The 22,489-nt window shown below is 38.2% G+C and overlaps 1 protein-coding gene across 20 annotated transcripts in view; it reads left to right on the top strand.

Annotated features, from left to right (window-relative positions):
* The window catches only part of Dtna (dystrobrevin alpha), a 348,780-nt gene that overhangs the window by 228,748 nt on the left and 97,543 nt on the right, over positions 1 to 22,489 (top strand). The window lies entirely within an intron of this gene.

Below are 22,489 nucleotides of genomic sequence, written 5' to 3'. Positions count from 1 at the left end.
AGTTTACATGTATTACTAAGTTTATTGAAACCAGATTTTCTTGCACGTATTGATAAAAAAATGTTTACACAACAATAAAAGGATTATAATGATACACAAATGGTACAAAGACTGTTCCTCAGTAATTCTGAGGTTTGAATTACTTTTACCTACTAAAGTATTGAAATTCATGAGCGTCTGGAAGTATGGATCATCCCGACTTTGAACTGGTTTAAGTCTGGCAAAGGTTTTTCGTCTTTTCTCTACCCTTGGTATTCTAAATGCAATGTCATCAAAATGGTTTTCATGAACTTTATAAAACATCAAACATTATTAAATCCTCCTGATGTGTGTATTTCCTTTGTAAGTATTGGAACATGTTTACAAGCAACTGGAAAACATCAAAGCTTAGTTCTGATGCTGTAAGATCAGCCCTTTGTATTGGAGTATTAACTACATTTACTGACATCAGACAACAGTGACAGAAGGGAAGCTGCTTAAAGAAACCAGGGAACTTGCTTCAGCTTGTTCCCGAATTTTAAAATATAGGAAATGAGTCAGATCACTGACCACAATGAGCAGTTTACATTCCCTGCTGGGTCAATGCTTCTGTCCCATCACCATATCCATTTTCTCTTGGAAAAAAAATATTGCTTCCTATTCCATGTGTATACATTTATTATTCTTATTTTTAAAAGAAAGAAGGAAAAACTGGCTTTGCTTTTAAAAACTGATAATGGTCTCTGTTTCTAATTAATATTGGACAAATTCTACACAGTAAAAGCCATAATGTTCTCCTGAGTACATACAGGCAGTTCTTGAATAACTGGCATGGGAATGGGACTCTTGGCATATGCAAAGACCAGCCACCTGCAGATTTCTTCCCTGTCAGAATCTCCAGCAGGTGATTCCCAGGGCCAGGTTTCCAGGCATACAGCTGATGGTGACAGGAGGGTGGGCAGTATGCATCTCTTCTTTAAGGTGCCCAGCTATAGCCTGTTCTCCAGTCCCACTGGCTGAGCATGGGGTTTGGGATAGAAGGAAAAAAAAAAAAAAACAATGGTCGAACATCAATATGCGTTTTTGATTGCTCTCAGGATACTAAGCCAATCCCACAGCAGCAGTGAGAAAAGGGCTACAGCAGATGGGGAAAAAAAATGGGCTGTATTTGTAGTCCTGGGCATCGATGAGTCAATAAAAACCCTTTCCAGGGTTAGGGGACAAGGAAAATGTTCCCAGAGAGGAAAAGCTGCCCTTCCCCCTGACATGGAACACTCTCCTTAGAACCAGAGGAAGAATCTCGACATTCGCAGGAATGAAAAATTACAGGATTCTCCCAAGTTCTGGCCACTTAGTAGCATGACAGTGGCACTCCAAACTGGGGAGACAGGGAGAGCATGGGGAAGGGGGTTCTGTCCCCCTTTTAAAGCTTAGCCCAACAGAGCCTTCCTTTGGCTTCTTTCTTTGGAAAAAGCCTACAAAATGGTAAGGAGGAAGAAGAAAAGAAGTGAGAGAGAGGGAAGAAGAGAGAAAGAGGAACAGAGGGGTGGGAGGGAGAGGAGGGGACAGCAGGGAAGGAAAGAGACTCACAGGGAGCTGCAGCTCTTCTGCCAACAGTGCAAAGTGCAAACACACTGTCATCCTTTGTCAGGTGACATAGCAACCCTCAGGCACTGCCCCATGGCTCCTGCTCTCTGAGAAAGGTCTCTTCTCATTCTTGGACATCTCTTCTTCTTCTCATTGTTTTCTGACCTTGTCTTTATCCTACATCCAGAATTGTGTCTCTGTCACACTGATGTTCTTGGAAAGCAGTGGTAAAGAAGAGAGGATGATGGTGCATAGTGGGTGAAAAGCGACACACCCACCTGTCCATTTGTTCATGTCTTGGCTTAGTAGGCATATATGAGCTCCTACTATGTGTCTGGCACTGTGTTAGGAACCAGAGAGAGGGCTATGGTGAATAGGATGCCATCCCCGACTTCCTGTTGCTCCAAGTCTAACTGGATGGATGCACTTTTTGTTTGGTTGGTTTTTGTTCTTTTCCCAGTGCTGGGGATTGAACCCAGGGGCACTCTGCCACTGAGCTACATACCTTTTCATTTTTAATTTTGAGAGAGGGTCTCACTAAGTTGCCCAGGTTGGCCTTGAATTTTCAACTCTCCTGCCTTAGCGTCCTGAGGTGGGATGACAGGCACATGCCTCCACACCTGGCTGGGTAGATGGACTTTTAAACAAATTTATAAGCCCATGTAAGTGTCACAATTGAAATACATGCATGGTGTTTGGGCACCCTGGTAAGGAATGCCATGATGTGAGAGATGGAGGCTGCTGGGAGAACTTTCCTAAGGGAAATCTAGAATCTAGGCTGGATCTTAAAGAATGAGCAGATATTAAGCAAGGGGTGGGGGAGGAGGGGGGTTCTTATTTGCTTTACAATGTACCTTATAAACTCCATTCATTTTAGGAAAAGATACTAGACAAAGTTGAGGGACAGGCAGAAAAAAAACAAGCGTAATTTGATTGCTCTGCTAAAATTAAGCTTCTTTCTAAAATTGCTTCTACCTTCCTCAGAAGTGTTAAATACAAGTATTACATGTGTTTGCTGAGTTTTCCTTCCTGACAATAAATATAAAAGTTGTGATATTCATAGTTCCTTACAGAATACTAATACAATTAGTCTTGGCTCATCTTAATCAAAGTTGGAAACTTCCTTCTAGACAGATAATCAGAAGCAGTGATTTATTTTTCTTTCTTTTCTTTTATTTGTTTATTTACTTTGACAACATTAGTCAACATTGAATTTACTCTCCTGTATTAGAGGAAGATAATTTTAGTCTGTTGTCAAACCTAACTCAAAACAATTATGGCACCACATAATAGAGTTTTACTTTGCATCAAAATAAATAAGATAAAAATTTTAGGTTTTATATATATATATATATATAACTGCATTTGTAACCAAATTCAGTTGGTTTGCTGCTTCGTGAGTGCAAAGCTGATAAGTGCAACCAGGAGATGAAAGAGGGAAGAGAGGGTCATGCCTTGCAGCAAGTCTGGAGTGCACTGGGGATCATCCAAAGGCAGTGTCGCTCCCTTAGCCAACAAAGCATGGGGCTTTTATTAGGGAAACTCAGACATATTCATGCAGGACAGACTCTCATCACATGTAGAGGCAGGACTTTCCTGAGCATCCTCGGTTCAACATCATGCTTCTTCATACATTACATGTTCCAAAAATAATGGGTGGAACACCTCTGGGAACAGAATTTAGTATTATAATAATCAAAGTTGACTCTAGCTCACGTAAAAGGGACGAGGCAAGTGACTTAGTAATTTAAGCTGGCTCCTTATAAATTTCTCTGGTAGGCCTTTTCTGAAACAACAACAAAAAAAAATTAAAAAATTTAAAGGCACACTTACCATCATTTCAAGTGGCCACAGCTTTTTTTGTTTTTTGCAAGCATGGGTGATTGTCCCTAAAAGCCCCTTCTAGGGACTAACAGATTGCTTTATCAAAAAAATGTCTTAGTCACTTTGAGCTGCTATAACAAAAATACCATCAACTGGATATTTATAAACCACAGAAATGCATCACAATTCTGCCAACATCAAGGCACTACCCAATTTGGTACCTGCTGAGGGCTCACTTTCTGAGGATGGCACCTTCTTGCTGTGTCCTCACAGGATGGGGGCAGTTCCGCTCTTTGGGGTTTCTTCCATAGAGCTGTAATCCCAAGCATGAGGGATCCACTCTAACCTAACCAACCTCCCTAAAGTCCCTACCTCCTGCCACAATAGGGATTAGATTTCAACTCAAAGTTAGAGTGGGGAGGGCACAAACATTCAGACCATATTAGAAACTCCTTATCATATTTTTTTTCACAGAAATCAATGGATTTTAACAGTTTACTTTTAGGTGCAGACCTTGGGCAAAATTTATTTTGTATATTAACAAAATTAAGTTTAAAACCTACCCAATGGAAGAAAAAAACATAAAAACTAACATTATAAAGTCACCATCACCTAGAAAAATAAATATTCTCTGGATACAGTATGAAGTGGGTAAGTTTTTAGAAGATTTCTTTCTTTTTTTGTCTAAATTCAAAGGCCATTTTCTCTGATGCAGTTCTTAATGGATACTGAGATTTACGGTTTCCCTTCAAATAAGAGGCCAGAGAACTGTGACCTGTGGAGTAAATGCAGCCCAGCACCTCTTTCTGTATATCCCATGAATTAAGAATTGATTTTAGAGACAGATATTTGCCACTGATTTGATGAAAAGGAACACTAACATGTAATCCCAATTAAGCAAGATATTGTCTCCCCGAGAAAGAATTTCACCCTTCTCATTAGTAGGCCAGCAATGTTTAAAATTTGTCCTCGATTATTATATATTTAATTTCATCCATAAAAATGTGTGGAAGTTCTTTTTCTCTTACATGTATAGCTATATAGCATCTTTGGTTATGTCTCTGTGTCCATCAAAAAAGTTCCCCAACCCCTGTTATAGAAGAATTGTAAGAACACCTTCTCTTTTTCAGGCAAAAAACTTTCCATTCCTTCCAGATTTTTCCATAGGAAAGGTTTTCCAAATCACTACTTCTCCCAATCATTTTTCTTTTATGTCCTGTTATGCCCTCCCTCCACATGACATAACTAGCAAACTCCCTTCTAGAGTAAAAGAATTAATGCCTCTGAAAATTAAGGGGCATAAAGCTGGCTGTTTTATATTCTACAAGAAAGAGAACAGGATGGAGAATACAAAAAGCAAATAGTTCAAATAATCTATTCTAATTCACAACATTATCTAGAGCTTCCAGATTTTTTTGTTCACTTTCCACAAGAAAATAAATACCCGTAAATGGTTTATACGCATGTGCAAAATGGCAACATCTTGGCCTTTATTTTAAACAAATAACTGCTTCCTACAAGAACTTTATTTCTTTGGTCAGCATTGACATGCTTAATGATCCAGGTATCCTGCAATGTCAGCAGACCTTTCTTCAGAAATTACTTTGGAGTCAATGAAACGTAGCTTCAAAAGGCAACATCAAAAGGAAACAAGAAAAATAAATCAGAACTATCTAATCTCTCCTGTTTAATAGTGAAAAGAGAACTAGAGCAGCAAGGGGATGCTCCTTCCCTCACCCCCCTGCTCACATTATAGTCCTGTCCATATCATCAGTCATATCAATTAAAATTTTCTCTAAAGGGACAAGGGCGAACAGTCTATACTTGCAGGTGGGTTTTCAGAGTGTCTCAATATATCTTTTCTTCAGTAAATCAAACACTTATTAAAAATGTGCTTCATCCCGAAGTAATTTAAGTTAGAATCTGTGCTTTTGTCTATGTTAATGTCTCTAAACTTCATTCAGGACTGTTTCCGAATCCAAGGATGCAGTTACCTGCTTTTCTAAATATTTCTCTATCACTGCAAAATTAATCTGAGTGTCAGATATCTAGTAGGTCCTGAATAAATATTCTTCTGTGAATGAACAGATAAATATACTTATGTAGTTCTATTCTTCACCAGCCAGGCGAGTAGTCTGATGCAGTAGAACCCTGGGGATATGTTTTTAGTAGCAAATACTAATATCCCATTAATTTTTCTTCAATCTAGTATGCCAATATATTCTTCCTCCTAGCCTCATGATTAAATAGGTGGATTTGAGGCTGCCTGTATCCGTTTTTTATTGTTGCATAGCCAATTACCACAGATTTAGCATCTTAAAACAGCCACTGTAACATTTATTATCTCAGAGCTTCTGTGGGTCAGAAATCTAATGCAGCGTGGCTGGATTCTGGGCTCAGCATCACTAGGCTTAAATCAAAGTGCTGGCTGGGTCTGTGGTTCTCATGTGGGCTCAGTGCTTCTAAGTGCACTGGCTGTTGGCAGAAATCATTTTCTTTGCTGGCTGTCAACTGAGAAGTACATTCAGTTCTTAGAGCTTCTTTCTTGCCATGTGGCCTCCATTGGACCATTCAGAAGGTAATATTTGCTTCTTCTTCCAGACAAGTTAGGTTTGTTTTGCTGATTTCTCCTTCTGGGATCAGCAGGTGAAATTGTTTTGCTATTGAAATAGTGCATTTATGTCAGCCCTACCCAGATAATCACCATATTCTAAAATCAATGAGGGGGACCAGTATTTGTGTTTAATTGAATAGCTGGGAGAAGGTATGTAGAACCATGGGGTCAGGAATTGAAGAAGCCCATCTTAGGATACATCTATCAGACCACTTGACAACATGGGTTTTCTATTTTTGCAGATCATGATATGTGGAAAGTTTTGAATGTAAAAACAGAGCTGAAAGAAAAAAAAACATTAACTAGAGTTAGGGGGAAAAGAATCTTCACAGTTAGGGACATAATGGCAGAAACCTTCAGAGTTAGGGATAGGCAGATGACTAGTCCTTGGAGCACAATTATCTCTGTATTGTTGAAAATTTTGGGATCTATAATTTTCATTCCTGATGGTAAATCATTCTAAACACTTGTTTAGCTAAGGAAAAGTGCATTGCACTAGAATCCTGTGTTCCGAAATTTCCCTGTGGGGAGGTTAGTGGCAGCAGCAAAGCATAAACAAACCCATTAATGACACCCGTGGAATATGACAGTGGAAAAACTGCTCCTCTTTGGGCACCCTGAACCTGCGGCAAAATTCTTCCTCTCTATCAGAGTAAATCTCTGGAAGAGTGAAGTCATCATTTAGAGTCCTGGTGATTGTGATATAAATTTAACTGAAGCTGCTTCTTCCCTTCAGTTGTGTTTATTTTTAAGATCTTGAAGATGCAGTAGTTTTAGCTTTACAGAATGTTGGAAGCTTTGTCTGCTCAAGCTGCTGCCACAGCACAATGTGTGGACTAAGCCAACACCTACAGTCTTATCACAAGGGATCTCGATATAATAGACTAATGCTCCTTTTCCTTTCTTCTGTTTCTGCATCATGCCTGTAAGTTGTGTCAACTGAACACTTTTCCTTCCACAAGTTAGGAAAGAGCATCATCTTTAAATGCCCTGGTCAGTTGGGAAAGAGAGGTGCATGCAGAGGAATGCCTGCCAAGCTTCCCTGAGCCTATCTAACAAGTGTCAAGGCTTCAGTGATCTTTCTCTTGCGGTCTGCCAAGCCCTGTTCCTGGGAGCTTGCACACCTGGCCCAGAGCCAGTCAGCAGAGTGATGAAGGGACCCCCAGAGGACGTTCTCTCACAGCCTGGCTTCCAGGATCTTGGGACTGTGGGGCACACTAAGAGAAAAGAAAAGACTCTCAGGGGAGAGTGACCTCTCCAACCAAATCCACCCATCATTCTACTTGAAAGCTATTCCTGATGTCACCTTGAATCCTTTTCACTGAGTTCTCATTAACATTCATTGTTTGTTTTAGCAATCATTCATTTACTTATTCACTCAACAAATGGGGACGATCACGGCATGCCAAACCCTATTCTAGACCATGAGGCAGTGGTGAGAGAGTGAGTGAACAGTGGAGCATTCTCCTATACAAACTTTTAATAAGTGCATGTTTATTTTAGTACAATTTTTCAGCAATCCTGAAATTTGCATTTCTAATATATTATTCTCACCTGTTGCAAATTAGAGAAAAAGAGAGTTTGAAGATGATGAAGATTGGTTCAAACAATCCTTTAAAAGAGTACTTGCTCCCTCTGTTAATGATACTGAGACCTATCACGTTGCCCAAATGATAGATCTAGTAATCATCTTCTCCCACCTCAAGTTGAATCAATCATAAAGCCTCATCAGTTATACATTTTACATACCTTTGAAGTTCCTCTATATCTTTCTGTGCTGATGGTAAATACCTGGCCAATAACACCTTTACCTCAATTACAGTCTAAGCAAGTGCTCTGCCACGGAGCTATATTCCCAGTTGATGTTGACTACCGTCTGAAATAACCCCAAGATTTCCTACCTCCTGGGCAATCCTGTGCAAAATCAACCAGGACTGTGAATTTAATAAAGTTTGTTATATTTCACAGTTGATCATCAAATAGAGAGATTATCTGGGTGGGCCTGAGCTCATCACATGACCCCTTTAATAGCAGAGAATTTTCTCAGGCTATCAGCTGAAGAGAAAGCCAGCAGTTTGAAAGACCAGCTGGCTTGAAGATATAGGGAGCCACGTACTCAATCTCTAGACATTGCAAGACGCACAGCTGACAGCCAGCAAGGAAATGAGGACTTCAGTCCTACAACCACAAGGAACTGAATTCTACTAACAAAAAAGAAAAGGCATTTGGAAGCAAATTTTCCCAGAGCCAAAAAAATGAGAACTCAGTTCATCCCTCTTGCTCTATGGCTTGTCTTTCTTTTGTCTAAAGTACTTATGACATTCTCATATATTATATGCCATATAATTTACTTAGTTGTTATATTTATTATGTCTTCTCTAATTTAAATACGGGGTAAGGGAAAGATCAGTGTGTGTCGGTATACTTGTGTATCTGTAGTACCTGACACTTAAGTGTTCAATGGATACTTACTAAGCAAATGAATGGACCTTTTGAGACCATTTGGGAGTTGGTGATATCAAAGACAGTATGCGGTTCAGTATCTATTAATTTAAATGAGTAAAATACCACTGCCAGCCTACTTAGTCATTAGTGTTATGGTGCAGAAATGAAAAATATTTGTTAGTATCTTCTAGATTTACCCAGGTGCCCTTGTTTTCTGGATATGTACATTTTTTGTTTAATGAATTCATCCCTCCTCATCTTAGAAGAATCTTAAGTTTTGTAACTTTGACTTTTCTCACCATGAATGCTTCCAAAACTTATACTTCATTCCCATGTTTGTGAGGAAACAGCAGTAGCTCTAAGACGCCTACCTATTAAATCTATGACTGGAAGTTCATGTGGAGAAACCCCCTTCAGAGTAAGCCCCATGGATTTGTAAGTTTCAGAGGATGGAAGGTTCTAGAGGCAGACTGAAATTTTCTTTTCCTGGGTTGTTGAAGGCACTTCAGCATTTCAGTGAAACTTGAGGGAATCATTCTAAACCATGAAACATATTTACCCTTACAGAAGATGGGGAAGGATGAATACGTTAAACTCTAAAAAATGCAAATATCCAGAAAACAAACTACTTCACTACCTAAAAAGCAATAGCTAATATATCCAGGCAAAATAACTTTCCAAAAAATGTATAATTCATTATGTGAAGCATAATGTATAGTGGCACTGACTCCACTTCATGGTTATTTTAACATAATCTTCTATTTTTCCATCTAAAGTTGTTCTATGCTTTTCAAAAATCTGCTTCAAAACATATAACATAAAATTTGCTGTTTAAACCAATTTAAGGGTACTATTTAGTTTCATTAAATACTCTCACAGTTTTATCCAAACATCACCATCATCAATTTCCACAACTTTTCATCATACCAAACAAAAACTCTGTACCTGTCAATCTTTTAAAATCCTGGAAATGTTGTCCTATCAGATTTTCTTTCCAGCGATGGCCACTACACAGACTCAGTTCTGTGATATGGAAAAGGGTGTCTGAAAACCAAGAACATGACTAAATGATACTGGTGATCCCCCCCAAAAATTCTTAACCATCATTTTATTTTAGGTTGTAAAATAAAAGCTTTTCCATTGGAAAAACATTTTTTGAAATCATTCAACAAATTAACCCTCCATATGTCAGTGTTCTGTATACATTCTGTATACAGAATAATGAACGAAACAAGACAACAAAACCTAACCCTCATGAAGCTTGCATTCTTGCAAATAACACAACAATTTAGGTAGGAGTGAGCGCTCTGAGGAAAATAATCCAGGACAGTGAGACTTGTGTCTTAATGGCTGCTTATAGTCTCCACACACAGCATATATTAAATCCATGTTTATCTGCAGATGTGTTCATAAAGTAAGTAATGACTTTTTAAAGACTTCTTGCTGAGCTGCTGAGCACTCTGAGAGACATGGGACTGATTCAGACTCAAAGCTTTTCTCCCTGCAGAGCTTGTAGCTAATCATAAGAAACCCAATGTACATATGGTATACTATTTCCATCCTAGAAACAGCTATTTAATAACTTATCTAGCTTTTATTTGGCCTAAACTCACCCTTTATTTAATTTTTTTTGTACTTTTTTTTCAATTATTTATGTTGTCAGGCCCTTTCCAAAATCTCTGCTTGGCATGATCTGTATGATTTACTTGACCCTCTTCCAAATATTAAACAGTAGCAAATAAGCTGAAAGTCTGAAATAGCCAATAAAAGTATGTCCCTTTCTTTGCTTTTTAAAGTCTCCCTTTTCGACAGTGCATCTATAGGAACATTTAGAGGCCTGTCAATCATGGTGCTGATTCTTGAAATTATCAAGTGCATTTAAAAGAAAAATTTAACTGAAACAGCACAAAAAAAGAAAAATGCAGCATGAGATCATCTCATTAATTTAGGTTATCCTAGATAGTTGTATTCCTTGGTGTACAAATTTAGTAATAGGATGAGCTCAATTTCAGAATGTAATGAATGTACTCTCTTTATAGTAGATCTGGATTTGGGGAATATCAAACAGTAGATGCACTCTAAAACTTTGCTGTATGTTTTTTTCATAAACTAATACTAACCTATTAGTTTCCTGAGCCATCTGTCATTTTCTGAAGGAAAGAAAAGTTATTCAATTGTGGTGGCTAAAAAAAAAAATCACATATATCTAATACATATTGTAATACCCTTCATGGTATTGGGCTAGGAATTCTGTGTTATCTCCTTATACATCATTATAAAGTTAGTTCTATTTATTCCAGATGAGGAGAGCATTGCACAAGAGTAGCTTTCCTTGGATGAACACCAGATAAAAACATATAAGAGCGCAACTTCTAACTTCCAAAATCAGCCAGGTGTCACAGTATACAGAATTGCTGTCCTACAATATCTGTCAAGACTTGACATAATAAAAATAAAAAACCACTGGTACAATGAATCAAGCTTTGTAGACTACTATGCCTGTTGCTGCTACTACTAATAACAACACCAGCCAAATGCTTGCCCCACTTCCCCAAAAATTCTCTGTGTGCTAGGAAGCTGTGCTGTCAATATTCTCTGAATTGGTGAATGAAATGCATTTTCTACTATCTAGCCCATTATCTACTCTCACTGCACAATTAAGTGTATATTGAAATGGTACTGAATGAGTACAGAGAAAGTAACACTTCACAGCCAGTTGCTACTTGCTCATTGTTTCCAATGCTCCTGTGTCCTCTAACTATTTTCATGTTGGACCACGTGTGCCCATTCAAAGGTTATAAAGAAAAAGTTGAAGACAGTTGCTCATAGTTGCCAGCCCTGTGGATGCACTTTCTTTTCGGAATGTGGTCTCTGACACCTAGGATTCTGGCCATCTGTGCTAGGCATAGTATGTAAAGAATAAGAGGTAAAGTGAAAATTCATGCTCAGTGATCATGGAGCTTTCTTAGTATTCTGAAGTACGGAGAAAAGCTACTAGGGATTATGCATGGTAGCTGGCTTGCAGCAGATGCTATACTCCATTCAATAGGCATGACGAGTCACTCCAGTTTGAACTAGGTATTATGCAAGGAACTGTGAAGAACTCAGACATGAGTAAAACATCGTCTGTATCTTCAATCTGCTTATCATTTAGTTCTGTGTTTCCTCAGCTTACTCCCCACATATCTTCTGGAGACCCCCATAAAAGCTCTGGATGGTTTCCCAAAAAACACACATGACCTTACACACAACATTTAGTTCATAATTTTAGAGACTTTTTTTCTAAAGCCCAATTATGGGCTGATCTAGAACATTAAGGGAAAAAATTTGTCCACTAGTGTGGAAAATATAGAATGTCATAAATGATCTAATAGATATATAAAGGACTGTGGGCATGACAAAAGACAGCCAGCAGTTTACCTTCTCTATTCCAAGAGACAAGCCTTGGAGACAAGCAAAGACAACAGTTCAGCTTCACTTTGATTTCCTGATTAAGGTGATGTAACAAAGCTTAACGAAAAGGTCTACAACATATAGAGGATATCAGAATGGGCTTCCTAGAGGACATGGCATATATATATATATCACCTTGAAGGATAGTGGATTGAAGCTACACCAGGTGGAGGGAGCAGACTGAGGACAGGTAAACGTAAGAAGTCCAAGGCATATTCTGGAATTGTAAGAAGTCTCATGTGTCTGGAGTACAGGACTCTTGGAAGAAGCTAGAGAGTAGCATAAAATGAGACTAAAGGTCAGTAAACTGGAGTCCAAACATGGGTTTTCACTCTGAGCATTCTGGATATGACTCAAAAGGCAATGAAGGATGGCCTAGCCAGAGGTGACCCTCATATTTCTTAGGATAAGTAGAAAGGTATAAAACTGGTAATGATTAGGAGGCCTGCTTCCAAGTAGAAGGTATTAAAACCCAAACTAGGGGACTAGAATATGGGAAATGGTAAAACCCTATTAAAGAAACCTGAACAAAGTTATCTAATCTAAAAACCCTGTGCACAGTGACTAGCCTCAGGGGAAGTAAAACACTAGGTCCTCATGCTTCTAAAGTCATTAAACAAACTAAAAACTAAAGTTATTAAACAAATGCAAAGTTATTCTATACAAAGTTAAGCACTGGCAAGGAGAAATTATTATTCATATTTTTCTTTTCATTTACTTTCCCTTATTATATTTTACAATCCTTGGTGCAATACTTTGAAAATAATAGGCTTAATAAATGCTTGGTTCCATTGAATTTAGTTTAATTTATAGTATGACAGCTATTGAGGCAACAATTATTATACCTCATTTTGAAAAATGAAGCTGGTCTACAAACACAATTTAAGGAACACTGAATACTTTTTCCTAATGGGCAAAGGATGTACTGCCAGGGCCTCTAAGGATTGACATGATATTCAATTTGATTTTACACCAAAAATGTGTTGTAGAACTTTTCATTAAGCATTATTACATCACCTTAACCAGGAAATTAAAGTGAAACTGAAATCTTATCTTTCTAAGATATGATGCTTCTCTCCAAGTGTTCTTAGGAAAGAGAACTAACTGCCTTAGCGATCAAAGCATACTTTGGAAGCAAGGAAGAAGTTGAGATTACAAGCATTAAAAAAAAAAAAAAAAACGATGAGTTACTCAGGCATTGTCATTGTTCATGTTCACGTTTTATAAAGGCTTAGCAAATGACTACTAATTAAAAATCTAAAAATTATGCTCCCACCAACATTTTTTTCTGAATTCATTGTTTGGTTAATGTGAGTGATGGCTAATATCCACATATAGTCACATCAAAATACATTTGTTGACCCTGGCAAAGCACACTGTTTACTGGTTCTTCCTTCCCAACAGATTTTAAAATAATATTTTGTCATAAAAAGAGATAAATCAGAGCATAAAATTTAAATTATTTATTTGAGAAAATCTTAACAACAGGCTAATTTTTTTCTTGCATTCTTGACCAGGAAGCTCCCAGCCCCTTGGGATATCTTTTAAATGAATTCCACTGGATCAAATGAACATCAGTTTCCTGTTCTTCCAATCTGGTGTCTAACTTCATTCATAACTCATGCTCCATAGTAGGGGCTCTCCAACCTTACTGTCTATCAACATCACCTAAAGGGCTGTTTATACTTAGGGATGCCCTTGCCAGAACGAAGAACTGTGGAAAACCATAGTTTGAGATTCACTCAAACTATAGAGAGCAACTCTGGTTTCCCAGCCAGCTTCGTTGGCTATAGTTAGAGATCTGAATTAGCTCGCATTGTAGTCTGAAAACAAAACTAGGCATAAAACTTTATAAAATGCAAATTCTCAATAAAATAAAAAATAAATTTATGGTCAATTTTAAAATAGAGGGATTTGCTTATCAAAAAAATTAGGGAAATTTAACATAATGGGCAATAGACAAATGTGCTTAGTTATGAATCCTGCTCTCCTGTTATTCTTAACTCAAGCTTCTCTGGCCCAGTAAGGTCAATTCAAAAACTGAACACATCACCCTCCTTCACTGTTCTGGGCTATTAGCCACCTGATCCTCTTCTTCATGGAGTATTCTCCCCTCCTCATTTTCATCTGTGCACTTCACGCTATGCTTTAGACATGGACTTGAGCCTTATCTCCTCCAAGTCTTTCTGAAATTTCCAACTTACAATAGTAACCCCATATTTATAGCTCCTGAAGCACTTTAGAGAAAACCTGCCCTATGGGTGTGGACTGTTCATAACTCAGTGTCCTGTGCTGATCTCCAGTTAGGTCACCTGAATCTCTCTCTCCTCAAGGGAATCCAATCTCTTATATGGTCAAATTCTTATATTTTATCCAATCACCTATAACATGAACCACCATGCATTCTAAATCCTTAAAAATCCATGGTTAGATTTAATTTCTTTCGAAGCTGTTATGGAATCTCATCTCTTGCTCCCTTTTCCAACTCTGGATGTGTCAGCATATGGCAGACTTTCTCCATATGTTGCCGCTTCCATGGGCAATGGCTGTATGGTAAGTAGTGATACACTGAAATATTCTTTTTTTCTCATGAGCTAAAGTTGTGTGGATTTCAAGATATCTGACCTGAAATTAAACTAAACTAGTGATCACTATGCAAAACTCCCTCATGGATTTATAATACCATTTCATCCAGTAAAAGGAAAATAAATCAGAAGTTATAAAAGAAAGCTTATAGTAAGGGCCAGATATCTTTGTAACTGACAGAGGGGAGCAAAGAATTTAAAGAATTTTTTCCTGGGGGGAGGGTGTTATGATTCTACCTGAATATGACCGTGTTTGTTTTCTGTTTTGTTTTTTTGTTTTTTGTTCTTGTTTTTTGGCGGGGGCGGAGGGGGGGAGGTGCATTGGGGTGCTTGGGGGTTGTACCAGGGATTTAATCCAGGGTCACTAAATCACTGAGCCATATTCCCAATCCTTCTTGTTTGTTTGTCTGTTTGTTTATAGAGACAGAGTCTCACTGAATTGCTTAGGGTCTCTCTAAGTTACTAAGGCTGGCTTTCAACTCGTGATCCTTCTACTCAGCCTCTAAAACCCCTGGGATTACAGGCAGACACCACTGCTCCCAGCCCAACAGTGCATTTTAATGCCTACTTTCTCTCAAAAAATAAACATAATGCCTAAAATGTAGGTAGTACTTCACTGTTTTCTCACATACATTTTCATTGTTCCTCAGAACACCTGCAAATTGAGAAGGGAGTATATTATAATTTCTCTTCTACAAATGAAGATACACTTGAATCCCCGTCTACTATCTCTAAACCCATTTTTCTCTATACAAGAAAACAGATATATGCATAAATATTAAATCATCATGATGTACACTTTGATTACATTTATTTTCTTTTTAATTAAATATTTTAAATAAAAAGAGAAAATAGCTTATGCTTCATGTTTTGAAAAGTGTGGTTACACTGGAAAATTCATGCATAGAAGACCAGGAAATGTCTATCTTGGAAGGGAAGAATCAGATAAATTCAACAATCTATGTCCATCATCATGGGATATGATGAGTAGGTTACCAGCAGGACTCCTCCTACATTTAGGTGCTTGTCTCAGAGCAGGGAAAACAAATTGACAAAATCTCAGACACCCACCAACATCACTTTAAGCACAGGGGCAAGGATGAGGGTTGAGAGGGCCTATGCATAGGTTGGCAGGGGCACACATGTACACACACATTATCTGTGTCTCAAGGATATATACATCCCCGATGCCGCATCAACAGATTATATTCTTCCCAACCTAAATGCAATATGCAATTGCTATTTCTCCTAATTAAGGAAGCAATCATAATGCAAGATGCAAGAGTGACCTTCTAAGAGATGTAAACTTTAAACCCCTCTAAAATTATATATATATATATATGCATAATTATATAAATCATTCTTAAACTTCATAAATTAATTAATAGTAATCAACTTTTTGTAACACACCTTACAACCTATTAGGACATACCAGTCTGTCTTCATGTCAAAGGACTGGAGATGCCTGGCTTTAAGCAGTGCTCCTTATATTCGACTGTGAAGGCAGACTGCATGAATATGTTAACAGGCAGCTTCTGATTGCCCTGGTCTGGGCTGAGGGGCTGAGATGCTGCTATTCTAAAAGTCTGTGCTTTTCTACTCCAAGTGTGATGTTGAACCAGCATTTGTAGCAGCTCCAGGGGGTCATTTTACAACACTGAATGAGATTCCAGTGCACAGCTAAGGTTGAAAATCACTTTACTCCAGAAGGACAGAAGTTAAGTTAGTCTAAGATGATGGTCCACTGACCTTTGCCAGCTGCAAGCCCTTTGAGACCCTTCCAAAGGTTTGCAAATCAGTGGTTGTCAAATCACCTGAAAGGTTTTGTCAAACCCTCCCCACTTTCTTAAATCTTGGAATCAAGAGGAGATTGAGTTTGGAGTTGAGAATTTTGATATCTCCAGGTGTTTTAGAAACCGGGCACCAAGCTTAAATTTAGTGTCTTGAACCCAGCCTGTAGAATTTGGTTCAAGAAAGGATGGCCTTGGACTCAATCCTGAAAAAAGGCTAAATCCCTGTCATCCCTGTCCTTTCTGTACCACCCCCACTCATATTTTACTCTATTTATATGATCCTGCTACTCCTAATAAACTTCATGACATTAGTCACTTCTGTGAAGTTATTAGTGGGTTTTAGATCTTATGAATTGATAAAAGTACAGATGACTTCAAATCAGTGAGTTTTAAATTGTAGTAATACTAACAGCTGTCATTTGTTGAACATCTAGCATTTTATCACTTTCCCCAGCTATACTTAGATTGAAATTATCCTTAACTATGAACTAAAGAGTCCATATCCTATTAAAATAGTGTAAGACATTAGCAGATAACAAGCATTTTTTTATATGAATGAACTCTTCCCTACCCACCTGTAACTCCCTATTCCACCCTGACCTCGCCTTTTCTGACATTAGCTAAACTTGCAGCATACTATTTATGCTTTTTCTATTTACATTTAATTATAAGGAAAAACTCTTAGGTTTTAATAATTAATGACTGAAATGAACACTAATATTCTTAGTTTGGGTATTATATGAAGTGCTTAGTTATTAGTTAAGGTATCTGTTATTATATAAAATAACAGACACCTTATTTTAACAGATACCTTATTTTAGAGGGGTTAGTTTAGAGGGGTTTGAAGTTTACATTTCTAAGAAATTCACTCATTCTGTTATGATTGCTTTCTTAATTAGAAGAGAAGGAAATTGTGGTTAGGCTGGGAATGAATATATTTTGTTAATATGCCTTTAGGGATGTATATATCTCTAGACACACAGAATACTTTTAAGAATACGTTTTGTTTATTCTTGATATGGTTAATGTTAACTAAGGAAACTCATTATGCAAACTGATGCCTTACCAAGAACATTAGTATGAAATGTATACAGTCGTAGGATAAGGGAGACCCGCTTCCTATTGCCTGTTCCTACTAGCAGGTGTCTTATGAGGAACAATTAAAGCTTGATAGCTATTTAGTAAAATAGGCGCAGTGCCATCTAGCGGTGTGTAATCATTATTGCACATCCTAAATGTCCTAATTTTCTGAGTTGATTTCAGAGCACAGCAGTAAGCATCATATGTACACAGCTGTCAGACTTTTAAAACACACTAGTTAGTAATTTCCTAACAGCACTTTTCAGTTTCCTGTTTAAATAAACAAGAGGTTAATAATACTTGTTTCTCAATAATAATAATAACTAATATATTTTGAATGCTAATGTTGTACGAAGCTCTGTGGGAAGTGCTTTATGTGTATTATCTCTTTCAATTCCCACAATAACACTGTAATTGGGGAACTCTTAGTGTCCCCATTGCTGGTAAGGGAAGCCCAATAGAAGCCAGGATGTTGCACCCTTCTGCCCATGATTGTGTGTGATGGAGCCAGGAAGACAAGACAAGGCCAGAGGGCACCGTAGGCGTGGGAAAGACTTGGTCTTGAGTATGAGGACATAGAGCTTAAGAAGAGCCACATGATCAGAAATGTGGCTTAAAAATTATCTCTGACTTGTAGGAAAGAAAGAAATGGAGATGGACAGGCAGGCAGTGGGAAGTTGATGAGCCTATTGTAGTCTAAGTAGACAGTGGTATTTTTATATAGGTGCGTGGTAGTATGCAGAAAAAAACTGCAATCATGTGGCATGTTATTCCACTTATTTTCCAGGGATTGGCCCCATCACAAGGGTATCATAATCCCATTTTGAACCTGGTGTCTGGATGTAACAGTGTATCATAACCTCTGAGGGATCCGTCTGAGTGGTTATGTGAAACTGTGTGTCCCCACCAGATTATTAGCTCCCTGAGGCAGCAGCCACATGTGTATTGTTTGCCTTTGAACCCCCAGGACCTACTATAGTGTCTTTCACACAATTATGAAAACTAGTTTTATTTAAATCATTTGGAACTACCTATTCTTACAATTATCCAGAACTAATACTTAATTTTCCTTATATTGAGATCTTGAATGTATGGGGACACAAATATGGAGTATAGTTATTTATTAACAACTTTCCTATGATTTCTAGGTATTTTATTGCTTCACAACAATAAGCAATTATTATTCCCTATGCAACACGCCCTATTCCAAGTGTTTTCCAGGCAGCATCTCATTTAATCTTCACTGTCATCATCTGAAGGGCCGTTGTTATTATCGGTTCCATTTTTCTAAGGTGAAAGATCAGAGAAGTTAAGTCACTCCACTGATGATACATCATGGATTCAAACCAATACCTGTGCAATTCTTCACAACTGTGTCTTACTGCTCTTTTAGAAATCAAATAAATCCGTAGGAAACCCTGCTTCACTGTTGAGTCACTTCTTTGTCATTTTCTCACTTAGTCAACAGATATTGATTGAGCTCCCTTGTTGTGTAAAACACTGTGATGGATAGAGATATGAACAGTTACCACACACAGTCCCTCCCTGCGTTGGGCACATGCCATACAGAGACGAGGCAACCAGTCGCGCCACGAGTGTTCCCTAAATGTTGTCATGAGGAAGAACGGGGTTCCAAGGTGGCACACAGGAGAAGTGGGAACACTGGAGAGGGAGGATCCAGAAAGCTACCCTTGGGGAAGTGGGGTTGACACTAAGTTATGATAAAGGAGACATAGATGAGAAATAAGCAGAGGCCAGATTTGAAAAATGAAATGACAACTTGCAAGGCATGTTGGGATTACAAAATAATGGGGAGTTATTACAAGACTTTAAGCAGTTTACAAGTGACTTGTCAGATTTGCAATTCAGAAATACCACTCTGGATGCTGTATGTAGAAAGCATCAAAGTGGATGAAGAACCAAGAGAGAGAACTGACTCAGTTAACCTGGGAGAGCTCCCGATAGCATTAGGTGAAGGAGTTGGGTGGTGGCCATCAGGGTCTATGGTAATGGAGGAACTAAAGTGATACTGAATGGAATTCGTGGGTCTTGGTTGGACATTGACAGGATCCAGGGATGAGATACAGATTCCCGTTGGGGGAGGGGCAGGGAGAGGCAGTGCCATTCACCAAAGATGGGAACCCCAGGGAGCCAGTTTGGCCCTTCTGAGTGTAGGCTGTGCAAGCTGAGGCTGAAGTATGTAGGGGGCCTCCAGGTGGGCATGTTGGACACTCCCGTGGGCATGTATAATAATGGTCACTCCTGTAGACCTATATGACTCCACTCCTGGCAATCCCAGGAGAATTCCCTAGCCTTCAGAGGCTTACAGGAGAGACAGGGGCATCCAGGTTCCTTCTGTCCACCAGCAGCTATCTCCATGGCTGGTAGCACTAGCGCCCTCACTGGGTGCCAGTTTACAGTCTCTGCTCCCCTCCTCAGAGGCCTGTTGCACATGATCCACAGCCAAGGGCCAGGTGAGATCAGGCCAGGAGCCTGCTTCTCAGAGTAAGCCGGGCACAGAGACCAGCCAGGATGACAGGCCAGACCTCACTGTCACTGTCCTTTTTTCATCGTGCACCCAGATACACCCCCAAGGATCAGATCCAGAGGATAAATCCAAGGAATTTACATATTCCTTACAAATATGTAAGGAATCCCAGATATTCCACTAGGTAATTAAAATAAACCAGGTCTCTTTATAAATGTCATTTCTCTGGTTGTGCCTTGCTTGAAAATCGAATAAATGATGCTAAGAAATACAAATAATTGCCTTGTTTAATATTTTTGATATACAGGAAAGATTGCATATTTGGAATCAAATCAGAATTTTACCAAATCTAATAAATCAGAATTTTTTCAAATATAATAAATATTAAAGTATTTCAGTTGGTAAATAATTTCTGTTACAAACTACCTCCAGTGTTCCTTGTGGTTAAGCCCGGTCTCTTCCCTTCCTAACATAAATCATTATTTTAAGTAATTATTAAAAGCAACTGCAAACATCCAAGTGAAGGACATGGTGAAGGCTCTATAAAACTAACAGTTTTAAGATCTGCATAATCCACTTACCTCTTTGGTTTCAAATGCATATAAAGTTAGTTATAAGAGCCAAACTTGGTTTGGGTTTTTTGTGGGTTTTTTTTGGTAATATTTATTTATTTTTGCATTACAATTCTTAATACACTATTATATCATAATTTATCATATCTCTGATTATATATAAGGTATGTCAACATCAAATTCACATCTTCATACATGTATTTTGTATAGTGATGAGGGTCTCCTGAATCTGACTTCAAGAGACTTTCTTTGTTGATAATAAAGTCCTGCTGTACAAAAACAAGAAATCACAAAATCTGTGTAAAGAAACAAAAGGAAAAGAGGATACAAAAAACACATCTCACAGGACAACACCAGGCACCCATGAGGGCCACTCAATAGATGTCAGTTTTGTTTTTTTTAAATATAGTGTCTCGGTAAGCAAAAAGGTAGGAGATAAAAACTAGGGAATTATTGGAGAAAAAACTTATGTGGCATACACATTCCTCAAGGACTGAAATGTGAATACATTTCATTGAGAAAAGACAAAATATTTATTTGCATATAAAAGAGTGTAATGAAAAGTGAACCTAAAATTTGGTGAAGATGTGGAGGAACTGGAGTGCAACACTCATACACTGCTAAAGGGAATATGGACCAATAAAACTACTGTGGAAAACACTTGAAAATTTTCTTTAAAATTAAATATACCTACTATACCATCCCACCTCCTCATTTCTCAGTATTTACAAAGAGAAATGGAAGCATGTGTCTATGAAAAGGCTCTGACATGGTCATAGCAACTCTATTCATCCCAACCAAAAACTGGATCACTCAACTGTCCATCCGTAAGTGACTCCATAATCAAGTGGTGATATATACTGTACTCCCAGTGGCTGCAGAGGCTGAGGTAGGAAGATAGCAAGTTCAAAGCCAGCCTCAGCAACTTAGCAAGATCCTGAGCAACTTAGCAAGACACTGTCTCAAAATAAAAATAAAAAGGCCTTGGGATGTGGCTCAGTGGTTAAGCACCTCTGAGTTCAATCCCTGGTATAAAACAAAACAAAAAAAAATGAGATATCCATATAATGAAAACCCACTCAGCAATGAAAAGAAGACAACTACTGATACTTGAAGCAACACAGATGAATCTCAAAGTAGTTACACTAAGTAAAAGCATCCAGATGAAAAACCAGTACATACTATATGATTCCAGCTTTTTAAATTCTGGAAAATTGTGACAGAAAGCAAGCAAATCAGAGGTTGTCTGCCTGCTAGGAATGGATTACAGGGGAGCCCAGAGAAAGTCTTGGGGTGGCATACATATTCATTGTCTTTGTGGTGGTGATGGTTTCTGGGATGTCATAAAAATACTTCAGGGCAAATGAGAAGAAACAGAAACAGATTTCTTGAATACTCTAATGAAAGGAACCATAAATCAAGTTAGATTATCTAGTCAACGATGGAGCGGAGAAACTGCTTGTTCTTGACCAGGTTAGCAAGTGATCTCTGACTTCATTCTGTTGCTGCACAGCATAAATAACTTGTCTTTTTCCCCTTCTTGTCCTACATACCTTAACTTTCCTTTGTTTTCTTATTTCAAACCACATACTACTAGAAATATATATAATAAATGAAGACATTTTAAATACTCGAATGTACTTTGTCTATCCTTCAGCAACTAGAATATAGATGCTGGTCTTCTTTTCTTTTTGAGAGTCATCATGTATTTGAAAATGCTTTAGACCAATAGACTTGGATTTGAATGCCAACTTTGCCCTTGACTGGCTTTGCACCATTGCACCTGTCAGTCAACTTCCCTGATGCTCAGTCTTTTTGCATACAGCATGAGGATAATAGCTAGATTCCAAGGGTTACTGTGAGGACTGGAAATAAATAACTATCTACTGCAGTCTTTGGCAACCCATTTTCTTGCTGCAAAATATTGTATCTCCAGTCTTAGAGATCACGCAGTATGTACATTTATTTGTGTCCACCGCTACAACAGCGGGACACATGTGAAGAGCCTAGAGAAAGCAGAGCAGATGGACATGTAAAGAAACGTGCTTGCCTTTCCATGCACTTTGGGC

This window comes from Ictidomys tridecemlineatus, chromosome 13, assembly GCF_052094955.1.
Source record: "Ictidomys tridecemlineatus isolate mIctTri1 chromosome 13, mIctTri1.hap1, whole genome shotgun sequence".
NCBI lineage: Eukaryota > Metazoa > Chordata > Mammalia > Rodentia > Sciuridae > Ictidomys > Ictidomys tridecemlineatus.
The sequence above is the reverse complement of the archived record's forward strand: the minus strand, read 5'-3'. Positions and strand labels throughout refer to the sequence as shown.